This window comes from Chiloscyllium punctatum, chromosome 43 (assembly GCF_047496795.1).
Source record: "Chiloscyllium punctatum isolate Juve2018m chromosome 43, sChiPun1.3, whole genome shotgun sequence".
NCBI lineage: Eukaryota > Metazoa > Chordata > Chondrichthyes > Orectolobiformes > Hemiscylliidae > Chiloscyllium > Chiloscyllium punctatum.
The window spans coordinates 66,305,518-66,317,400 of NC_092781.1; the positions used below are offsets into that span (position 1 = coordinate 66,305,518).

General features: G+C 43.4%; 1 non-coding gene across 1 annotated transcript; it reads right to left on the minus strand.

Moving 5' to 3' along the window:
* Positions 1–5,657: 5,657 nt before the first annotated feature.
* Positions 5,658–5,739, minus strand: trnas-gcu (transfer RNA serine (anticodon GCU)). Its single transcript has one exon. It is a non-coding gene; the product is annotated as a tRNA-Ser (tRNA).
* Positions 5,740–11,883: the final 6,144 nt, after the last annotated feature.

The following is an 11,883-nucleotide window of genomic DNA, read 5'->3' on the forward strand; positions in this document are numbered from 1 at the left end:
GAAATGGGATAACATCAGACAAGTCGGTGAAATCATACTTTCTACTTGTTTTCTCCCGAGGCCTGTGTCACACGTGGGGAAATGTGTCTGCGTGCTTCAGTCTATGGGTAAAAATGGGGTTCAGTTCCCATCTCAAACTTTAATCCCATTTATTGTGTTTTACGAGATTAAAACGTTCCAGAGAAATTAGCATTCAGGTGAAACGTCAGAGCTTACAAGGTTACAGACCAAGTGCTGGGAAATGAGATGAAGGGACCCATTTCTGTGCTGTAAACACTCCATAATTCAATCATTTTTGAGGGGAAACATATCTGCAGTGACATAATTCCAAAAACTGTGTTATGAAGAAACGGTGCAACTGCTTCTGCCCTCATCCCTGGTGGTCTAGTGGTTAGTATTCAGCGCTTTCACTGAGTGGCCTGGGTTTCATTACCGTTCTGGAGATCAGGACTTCTTGTTCCTGATGTAGAGAGCGCAGCTCTACCATGAATCTGTTTCATGCCTTAGATCAGTCAATACCCCAGCTCATCAAAGAAGGGAAAAGTGCCTTCCCTCTCTCTGCACAGTCGGACAGTTAATCCTTCATTCTCCTCTGATTCCACTTCCTAAAGAGTTTCAAAATATTGTCAAAACTGAGTCTCAGCTATTTCTTTTCTGTCTTTTCATACAAAGGAGCTGCAGCGATTGAGTGCGTTGGTTTCTGAAAACGAAACGTACCTATGAGCAATGTATTGGGCTATTCCAGGATTGCCTTCTCTGACAGCGCTGGGACATGACTGATGTTGTCTTTGATATGGAAGTGCCAGTGTTTGAGTTGAGGTGACAAAGTTAAAAATTACACAATATCAAGACAGAGTCCAGCGGGTTTATTTGGAAGCTCTCGCTTTCGGAGAGCCGCTCCTTCATCAGGTGGGTGTTTTTCTGCAGAAACGTGGTGTGTGTATCAATATGCGCGATCTATCGGAAGATCATCTGGACTTTAACCGACCGTTCGTGGTTTAGATGGTACCCATGACTTGGAGGTGTTGGTGTTGGACTGGGGTGGATACATTTAATAATCACACAAAGAAATTTTAGATTCCAACAGTTGTCAAACGCCTGATGAAGAAGCAGTGCATGGAACACTGGTGCTTCCAAATACGTCTGTTTGATACAATCTGGTGCTGTGTGATTTTTACTCTGATAGCATTTGGTAATGTTTAACTGATCGAAGACAGTGAAAGAATTTTCGCTCGTGAAGATGAAAATTTCAAATATTATCCACCTCAGCATAACAAAAATGATGAGGTTGGATGTGTGATGAATCTCCACAGTGCGCTTGCGCAAATTAAAAGTCGAACTTACAACCACCTGATCCGTAGCCAGCTGTACGAATGGTTGCACCAATGGCCAGATGCACAGCTGAGATTTTACACGCTGCAGAGCTGTGGTGTTAACAAGGACATGAGCAACAGCAGTAACAGTCACAAGGTGAACAAAGAACAAAGATAATCACCATCATTGATTCACTTCAAATTGTCCGAAAAAAAACGACCATTCACAATCTTATCAGCCAATCAATGATGTCACTGCTTATCTTGGAAATTGCAACTGAATTTGCTGCGTTTTCACCATAATTTGAGGTAAACTCCAGCCTAATCATAACATCGCATATTCCCATTAATTTTCAGCTTTAGATTACGTTAATGACCTGTCCGTATTTGCAGGAAATGAGTGAAAACGTCCTTCCGGTAATGTAATCCAGAGTCGGCCAGAAAAGAAAAGACAAAGTAATGAAACATCACTCCCATTTCTCTCTGTACCAATGTGTTTTCCTGAGTTGAATATTTTCAGGACTTGTCTTTACTATCTAAAGAATTAATTATTTTCCCGGGAAAGATTCTTCATAAATCAATTAACATCTGAGGTGATGAAACATATTTTACTTCAGATTAAAATAGTTGAATATCTTTTCACCCAGCCTAATGTCCCAATCCTCCCTCCTCTTCCATGTAAATACAAGCTGATCCAGGTGATGTTGGAGCTCCCAACCTGACGTTCCAATGCTCCTTGCTGCTCCATGTCAATAGAAGCGGCTCTGCTTGAAATTGGAGCTCCCAATCTGATGTCCAAATGCTCCCTGCTCCATGTCAGTAGAAGTGGTGCAGTTCAGATTAGACCTACCACGCTGATGTCCCAATACTCCCAGCTGCTACATGTCATTAAACGCTGGTCCTTGTGATGTTGGAGCTCCCAGTCTGATGTTCCAATGTTCCCTCCTCCATGTCAATAGAAGCAGTCCAGTTGAGGTTGGACCTATCACTCTGATGTCCCAATGCTCCCTGCTGCTACATGTCATTAAAAGCTGATCCAGGTGAGAGTGGAGCTCCCAGATGGATCTCGCAAGGCTCCCTGCGCCATGCCAACTGGAGATGCTCGAAATGAGGTTAGACCTTGCATTCAGATGTGCCAATGCTCCCTGCTGCTCCATGTCAATGGAAGCTGCTCCAGATGTTGTTGGAACTCCCAGACTGATGTCACAATGCTCCCTGGTCCACGTCAAAAGACGCTGCTCCAGATGAAGTGGGAGTTCCCATCCCTGGCAGCTCACATACTTCTATACCATCATAGAAATACTGCCCACTGAACATTTCCACCACTGGGGCCATTGGCGGAATATCCGCATCATGAGAACCTCAAGTTATTTTTAGTCACCACCGAATCATTATTTCCAAAAGTCATTCTTTCTTAAATCTTACTTAGCATGTGCATACTGCAGTCAATCCGAAGTAAGATAATGGCGCTAATTGATGTATGCTTAATAAAAATAACATCCTATTTTTCATGTTGAGTAACTCCGACTTAGCAAAGACAATGTTTATATTGAAATCACACTTTTATTCCAGGTGAGAGAATGTGGTTTGCCTTGTTTAAAATGAACTTGTTCACTGTGTAAAATGATCAAATAGATCTCAGTTTCAAAACAAAATTGGTACCGTTGTCATCTATCTTGAAATGTGGTGTCTTCTTCTTTCAACCAGACGGGTCTTATAACGAAAAGTCTTTTACTGATATGCGTATAAAGACACTTTAAATCGCAATGTTTGTGAAGGTTTCTAGCTCAGGTTGAGGTTTAGGGTGTAGGTTTGCTCGCCAAGCGGTCGGTTTGATATCCACACGTTTCATTATCAGGCTAGGTAACATCATCAGTGGCGACCTCCAAGTGAAGCGAAGCTGTTGTCTCTTGCTTTCTATATATCTTTCTCCTGGATGGTGTTCCTTGGGTTTGTGGTGATGTCATTTCCGGTTTGTTTTCTGCGGGGTTGATAGATGCCATTTAGATCTATGTGTTTGTTTATGGCATTGTGGTTGGAGTGCCAGGCCTCTGGGAATTCTCTGGCATGTCTTTGCTTAGACTGTCCCAGGATCAATGTGTTGCCCAAGTCGAACCGGACTACCAAAAATACATAAACCAGGAGCCCCCTCAGACCCATAGTCTCATTACCCGGAACACAAACTTACAGACTGGACAAAGAACTACGCGCAAGACTGAAATACCTCATAGAAGAGTCACAGCACTCCATCCACTCCACCCAGCAATTCCTAAAAATCATCAAAAACACCAAAGTAGAGGAAGGGGAAGCAATGATTTCATTCGACGTAACAGCGCTGTTCACCTTCATCAACATCGACCTGGCAAAGGAAACACTTACCACACTTTTAGAACAGACCATCACACACACCAACCACCATCAATCACATTACCAACGAAAGCATCACCACCCACTTCACTTTCAACAACATAGTCTACAAACAAACCAACGGCACACCCATGGGATCTCCGTTATCAGGATTCATAGCAGAAGCAGTAATGCAAAGACTAGAACAAACAGCCCTACCAAAAATCAAACCAAAATCTGGGTCCGCTACGCAGATGAAACCTTTGTCATCACAAAACGAAACAAGATAGAAGAGACAATTAAGATCATCAACAACACCCTCACAGGCATAAAGTTCACCAAGGATGAAGAAACTGACAACAAACTCGCATTCCTGAATGTCACAGGAGGAGGAAAGGACAATGGAGAACTACAAACCTATGTTTCCAGAAAACCGACAAACACTGACCAAATACTTAACTACACCAGCAACCATTCCAACACAGACAAACGAAGCTGCGTCAGAACAGTATTCCAACGAGCCACCACACACTGCATCACAGACGAACTTCGGAAAACAGAGGAAAACCACCTTTACAACGTATTGAGAAGAACAGATCCTCAAAAAATACAGTCCACACATTCCTCAAGAACAAACCACGACAAGCAGACGAAACACAGCCAGAAACCCTAACCACCTTACCATACATCAAAGAAGTTTCAGAAATGACAGCCAGACAACTAAGACCCTTCGGAATCCTAGTAGCACACAAGCCCACCAACACTCTCAAACAAAAACTAACAAACTTAACAGACCCAGAACAACCCACAGACAAAACCAACGTCATCTCCAAAATTCCATGCAAGGACTGCCACTAACACTACGTAAGACAACAGGAAGTAAGTTAGCCACCAGGATATACGAACACCAGCTAGCCACAAAAAGACATGACCTTCTCTCACTCGTAGCCCTACACACGGATTAAAACTACCACCATTTCGACTGGGACAACACATCTACCCTGGAACAGGCTAAGCAAAGACACGCCCGAGAATTCATAGAGGCCTGGCACTCCAACCACAACGCCATAAACAAACACATATATCTAGATGCCATCTATCAACCCCTCAGAAAACGAACAGGAAATGACATCACCACAAACCCCAGGAATCCCATCGAGGAGAAAGATATAAATAGAAAGCAGGAGACAACAGCTTCACTTCTCTTGGAGGTCGTCACTGATGATGATGTTACCTCGCCAAGGAATTAAACGTCTGGATATCAAACCTACAGCTCAGCAAGCAAATCTACACCCTACATTTTAAATTATTTTTCATGTTTAAGTTGCATGAATCTGCGGTTATTGATCCACTGTTTAGTTTCACTCCCTATAGGAAACATGTTGATTTCTCCAGTTGTTCATAGTTCAATGTGATGCATCCAGTGTGTGCATAACGAGAGGGGGCTTACTTCCCACATCTTGTATTTATCTGAGCCTTATGTCCAGCATTCATCAACGGCGAGAGCGAGACCAATGTGTAAGTCTTTCCGTGCCCATGCACGGCATCCACATTGGCAAATCTCCACTGTGCATTTACAGCCAGTTCTCAGTGCCCCTACAGCCACGACCTGCCCCTTTGAAATATCGCCATTATTTTGTGCTGTCTTGCTGTGCTCTTCTCACCAGGATGAATTACTTCTACTCAACCTCCTTCAGGTTTCATCTGACAAAACATTCATTAAGAATTCCTTTGCATAAACATGCACTTCGCAGCTCTCGTTATTTGATTTTCCTGGATGTCTTTCATACGAAAAAACGTTCACAGCAACTTGATTTGAAAAAGAAAACCAGGCTTCCTTTCATTATCCGAACGCAACGTACAATTCAAAACAGTTTAGTCAACAGGCTCAAACTACTCTTTGAAATTTCGTAACTGCATATAAACTGACCATTACAGTTCCAACACGACAGCGTTGATCATCTGAAAACAGCACCACTGAAATGCTGTTGATGGCAGCGACGAGAGTGGGATTCGAACCCACGCGTGCAAAGTACAATAGATTAGCAATCCATCGCCTTAACCTCTCAGCCACCTCGCCACAGGCGCTGAAACGGCTATGACCTTATGAATAATTGAATTGGGTAAATTATGCAGAGCAGCACATATTTCTCCCTGGTGTTGGTAAAATGATCAATAATACAGTACGGTTCTAAGAATATGGTCTGTCCCTGGGTTGTGGGGCAAGTGCAGTCTCACTCTCACACTATGCACACAGTGATCTGAACACAAATGAGGAAATGAATATGTAACAAGGTCTGTTGAATTCTGTGAAGATTTGAAGTCAACGGAATGAAGAACCCGAGACAGCAGGAGGTGTTCTTTCAATAAAGAGTTGGATAGAGCTCTTAAGGATAGTGGAATCAAGGCTTATGGGGATAAGGCAGGAACAGGATAAAAATTGAGGATGTTCAGCCATGATCATAATGAATGGTGGTGCTGGCTGGACTGGCAGAATGACCTACTCCTATACCTGTTATCTATTGTCTATGAAATTGCCTGTGAGGAATTGTTTTCCAGACTGGAGGAGAGTGCATAGTGCTCAATGTCATTATTCGGAACACCTAACTTCCACTCAGCCGTTTTTGACACGCACTTGTGTACAGAACAGACAATTTCAAAATCCAAAATAAGGCGAAACTGACAATTGAACTCAACAATGCAAAAACCTTGATCTGTATCATTTTCCTGGGCCGTGCGACACCAAGTCACTGTATGATCACAGCAACACAGTGAGCAAGTGTCAGAAGGAAAATGAGTGCAGTACCAGAGCGCATACTGGGAGCAGCAGGTGACACACGGGGAAGTGGATTTCCCACAACAGGAACACTTCCGAAACAGCGGACTGTGGTGGAAGAATTCAGAGGGAGTTTACACTATGAAATTCGATGCCAGAGACACAATGGTGATCTGTCATTGAGTCTGTTCAAGATGAAGATGTTAAGATTTCTACAGATGCAAAACAAAATAAAAAGCTCATGGGTTAGTTAAGGCAAAAGATGAAATTGTCCATTTCATCAATCTACAACTTTAAAATGAGTACTTCACCACTTTCCTCACTCGGGGACAGAACCACTGGTGAAGATGATCATATAATCCCCGTTATTAGCCAGGGAATCAAGGAAACTCGTTTTCCCAAACGTTTAGGTAAAACCAGGAGTGTGGAGGTAAGCATTAATGTGTTGCTCCTGTGCTGAAGGTGACCAGTGCATGGTATCTCTGTTTCAGTATAGTGGGCTATGCTTTGCCGAAGTTTGAAGTTTGAGCCTCACATGGAGCAGCTTCAATTTATCGTCCGGTTGAGGGATACAGACAGAAGGAGATATTGAGCAAAGCCAAATTTATGGGAAAATAACAGGGTTTGTCGATTGAGCAACGACATTTTCTGGATAATGATTTTTTGATCAACAAACATACTGCAAGTATCTAAAACGTGAAGAGACATATGTGGAGACAGAGCCGAAGGTGATTTTTCAGCAGATGGATAACGTTTCCCATGTGCACTGCGTTAAATTCCGCTAAAATAGATGTTGAACTGGTTTCATGTTGCAGTTTGTTGTTAACGCACAAAGGTTATTGCAATAATAAAAAAAAAACAATCACATAGAACCGTTTGAATATTGTATTGAACTACATTTTGGCCTGAGCATATTTTATTTTAAATGGCGTGCTGCAGAGAAGTACAGATGGTTAACAATACAAAAGGACAGAGCCTTCTTGGTGGCTTTCTTGGGTGGAGTTAAGAATGTACGAAATGTACATAACATCATGTGAATGTGGTCAAATCTTTAAAGCAGGTGTTGCGTCTCCAAGTGACGATTCAATGCCTACTCATTAGGATAAAACGTCTGTTTGCAGTTATGTTACGACATCAGCTCCATTTACAGAGTTTCACCTTGAATAATACGCCACACCTTACCAATCCATGAACTTGTTATACTCAGTCTTATTCAGGTGTACGTGTTCATGAAATATCTTTGTGTCTGAAGTCAACAAATTCGAAATTGTTACGCAATCACACTCACTTTCACTCAATGGTAAATTCTCTCCTTGTACGTTTGTTCGTGTATCTTTTAAAACACTCTGAAGTCAGCTTCTACGTTTTATTTGAATGTGGATAAGGATCACACACAATGTTCCGACTGAGTGCGACCAAAAGATTTTACAGTTACACTCTGAACTCTTTGCTTTTTAAATATGACTCCTCTATTTATAACCTCCAATAAGGTAAATTATTATCTGTCTCGTTCATGAACATCGTCTCCATGGAGACGAAAATTTTCTCTCACTTCCTTTATTCTTCCACGGAATGTCTGAAAGGTTTGTAATGCCAACATCTCTAAATCCCCGTGTCCTGAGTCAGTCTCAGGTATTTCTAAAGGCGACTGAAGTTCAAATACTTCATCGTGAATCTCCCGTCATTCCAGTGCAGACTGGTTCTGGACAGTAACTGCCATCACCAAAGGACACCGTGGATCTGAAATCAACAGTTTTCATATAGTAATTATCGTAGCTATTGTGTATCGTATGTCCGTGTTCTTGTTCAATTTGTTCATCATTTCACGGGTCCCTGTATTGAATTCGACTGAATGATTAATTTGTGAATGGAGACATTCCCTTCACCACTCATTCGAAACTCCATGGAGCATTGAAAGATTTTACTCATACGCTTCCAGAGGACAGTCCTGCCATTACTGGGATGAATCAGTGAACATTCCCCACGTATCCTCGAAAGCCAGGATTTCCTTTTCTATTTTAGGGGACCATTAGAGCACTGAATGCCATGTGTGCGTTCATTAAAGCCAAAACAGTTGCAGCAAGACTTTAAAACTAAGATATTGCTATCTGCTTGCATTGATTGTCCCAAAAATTACATTACACAATATGGTATGTTTGTGGATGAAAGTACTTTCTGAATCTTGAGCAATTATATTTCAGTTTTGTCAAAAAATTATCATTCGTTGTTCTCTCTTTCGCTTTCAGTGTCCCGTTTTATATCCCGTATTTTATCAGTTTATCTTAAGTTTTGAATAATTTCAATCAATCTCGCTCCTGATTACCAGTCCGAGAGAATGCCACAATTTTGTCAATTTATATGCAGTCCAGCTGCAGGCGCGGTGACCAAGTCGAAAGGCATTCGTCACATGAACCAAGTAAAAGGAGCCGGCTGGTGGAATCTGGCCGTTCCATCACAGTCATATTTAAAATATTTAACGTAATCTTCAGCCAAATCATATTGGCAGAAAACAAGAAAACAAAACTGAAAAAAATGCTGATGTTGAAAATCAAACAAAAACAGACGTTGCTGAAATATTTCAGGACGTCTGGCAGCATCTGTGAAGAGACGGACCCAATGGATGTGAAACGTTAACTGTGATTCATCTGCACAGATGCTGCCAGCTCACCTGTGATTTTACAGCAATTGTTTGTTTTTTGTTGCAGATTGGCAGATTTTGTCACAGTTCATGAGAACAGTGCTCATTAGAATCAAACAGACAGCATGGACCTGGTAGTGTGAAATGAGACAGTAATAATGAATGAGGGGAGAGTGTTGTACTGGAAAAGCACAGCAGGTCAGGCAACATCCGAGGAGCAGGAGAATGGACGATGTAGGCATAAGCCATTCATCACGAATTAGGCTTGTGAGTCGGGCAGAGGAACAAAGCTGAAGCCAGATACCAACTCGCAGTCACCTCCTCCGACAGACCACAATCACAAACTCTCCTCCCCTCACCAAACCATCATCTCCCAGATCATCCACAATCTCATCACCTCTGGGCATCTCCCATCCACAACCTTCAACCTCATTGTCCGTGAACCGTGCACTCCCCGATTCTACCTCCTTCCTAAGATTCACAAACCTGACTGCCCCAGTCGACCTATTCTCTCATCCTGAGCCTGTTCCATCCGAATAATCTCTTCCTACCTCGACACAATCCTCTCTCCCCAGTTCAGGAAATGCCCACTTACATTCGTGACACTCCTATTCACTTCACCTCCTCCAAGAATTTCGTTTTGCTGGCCCCCAACGCGTCATCTTCACCATGGGCATCCAGTCCCGGTACAAATCCATCTGCCATGACAGAAGTCTGCAAGCCTTCCATTTCTTAATCTCACACCATCCCAAACAGTACCTTTCCACCGACATCCTCATCCACCTGGCTGATCTGGTCCTCACAATCAACAACTTCTCTTTCCAATTCTCCCACTTCCTCCATCGAAACTGGTCGCCATGGGCACCCGCATAGGACCGAGCTGTGAAACTGTATTTTTGTCAGATACGCGGAACTGTCCATCTTTCGCATTTACACAGGCACCATCCTCCACCTGTTCCTCCGCTACATTGATGAATATTTGGGGCCACTTCGTGCTCCAACGAGGAGGTTGAATAACTCACCAAGTTTACCAACACCTTCCACTCCGAACTCAAATTTATCCGGATCATCTTGGCAACTTCCCTCACCTTCCTGGACCTCTCCATCACCGACTCTGGCGAGTGTCTAATTACAGACATATACTACAAGCACTTCGACTCCCACATGTATCTAGACTACATCTCCTCCAACCCTATCTCGGGTAAGAACGCCATTACTTATCCCAATTCCTCCACCTCCACCACATCTGTTCCCAGGATGACCAATTACACCTCAGGAAGAGCCAGTTGGTCTCCTTCTTCCACGATCACAAATTGCATTCCCACGTGGTTGACAGCGCCCTCGAGGTCATCACCTCCATTTCACGCACCACCACCCTTGAAGCCACGCCTCTCATAGCAACAAGGACAGAACCACGTGGTGCTCACCTTACACCCCATCAAACCCCGCATAAACGCATCATATTCTGCCACTGATGCCACCTCCAAACAGACATCACCACCAGAGATATATTTCACTACCCAGGCCTGCCAACATTCTGTAAAGACCATTGCCTCCATGACTCCCTCTTCAGGTCCACACATCCCCCCACCAGCCTACAACCATCTCCTGGCACCTTTCACTGCCACCAAAGGAAGGGTAAAACTGGAACCCACACCACTCCCCTCACCTCAGCCAAGGCCCGAAGGGGTCATTCCACATCTATTAGAAATTCACCTGTCCAGCTACCAATGTCATCTACTGAATCCGTTGCACCCAGAATGGTCTCCTCTACATCAGGGAGACAGGAAACCTTCTTGCAGATCATTTCAGAGAACATCTCTGGGACACCCCCACTCACCAACTTCACCGTCTCGTGGCTGAACTCTTCAACTCCCCCTCCTACCCGATCAAAGACATACAGGTCTTGGACCTCCTCCACTGCCAAACCGTTACCCCCCAACGCCTGGAGGAGGGATGCCACACGTTCCGGCTTGGGACCCTAATACCACACGGGATAAATGTGAATTTGAACAGTTACCTCATTTCCCCTCCCCCAAGCCCAAGCCTTCAACTCGCCACCGCCCTCTCCACCCATTCCATCACTGCTATTTCTGACTTATTTTCTTCTCCCTCTTCTTCATCCATCTATTGCTTTCCAGCTATTTCCCCATAACCCCACACCATTTCTATTTATCTCTCAGCCCCGACTCACAAGCCTTATTTCTGATGAAGGGATTAAGCCTGAAACCTGAATACTCCTGCTACCTGATCTGCTGTGTTTTTCCAGCATCACACTACCAACACTGATCTCCACCATCAGCAGTCCTAACTTTATCCTTGGAATTCTCAATGACCTTAGAATGAAAATATCCCTCGATTGCAGTGATCACAGTGTGACTGAGTTTTCCATTTATTTTTGGTGAGGGCAGGCTGAAGCTGAAATGAGCACTTAACATCTAAACAACGGGAATAGTATCAGAAAGCAAAGTTAGGGCGGGCTGAAGTGAAGTGGAAAATTCTGCCAGAAGATGGGTCAGTACAACTGCATCACATCACCCAGACTGTAAAAGACACAGAAGGAGAAAATCAACTTGAGTGCAGGCACAATGACAGGTAAAGTGGAAAGGAGACAATACAACACACTGAGGTGCAGTGGAATTATTTATGTTAAAGGAATCTATATATAAGCTACACCTTTACATATGGAATGCCCTCACATTGGAAAAAGAAATCTCCTGTATAAAGGCGATACTTGCCTGTGACATCACAATGCAAAGAGACACTGATATGTTACCTACTGCAGCAGCGTGGCCTAGTAGAAGCATGAT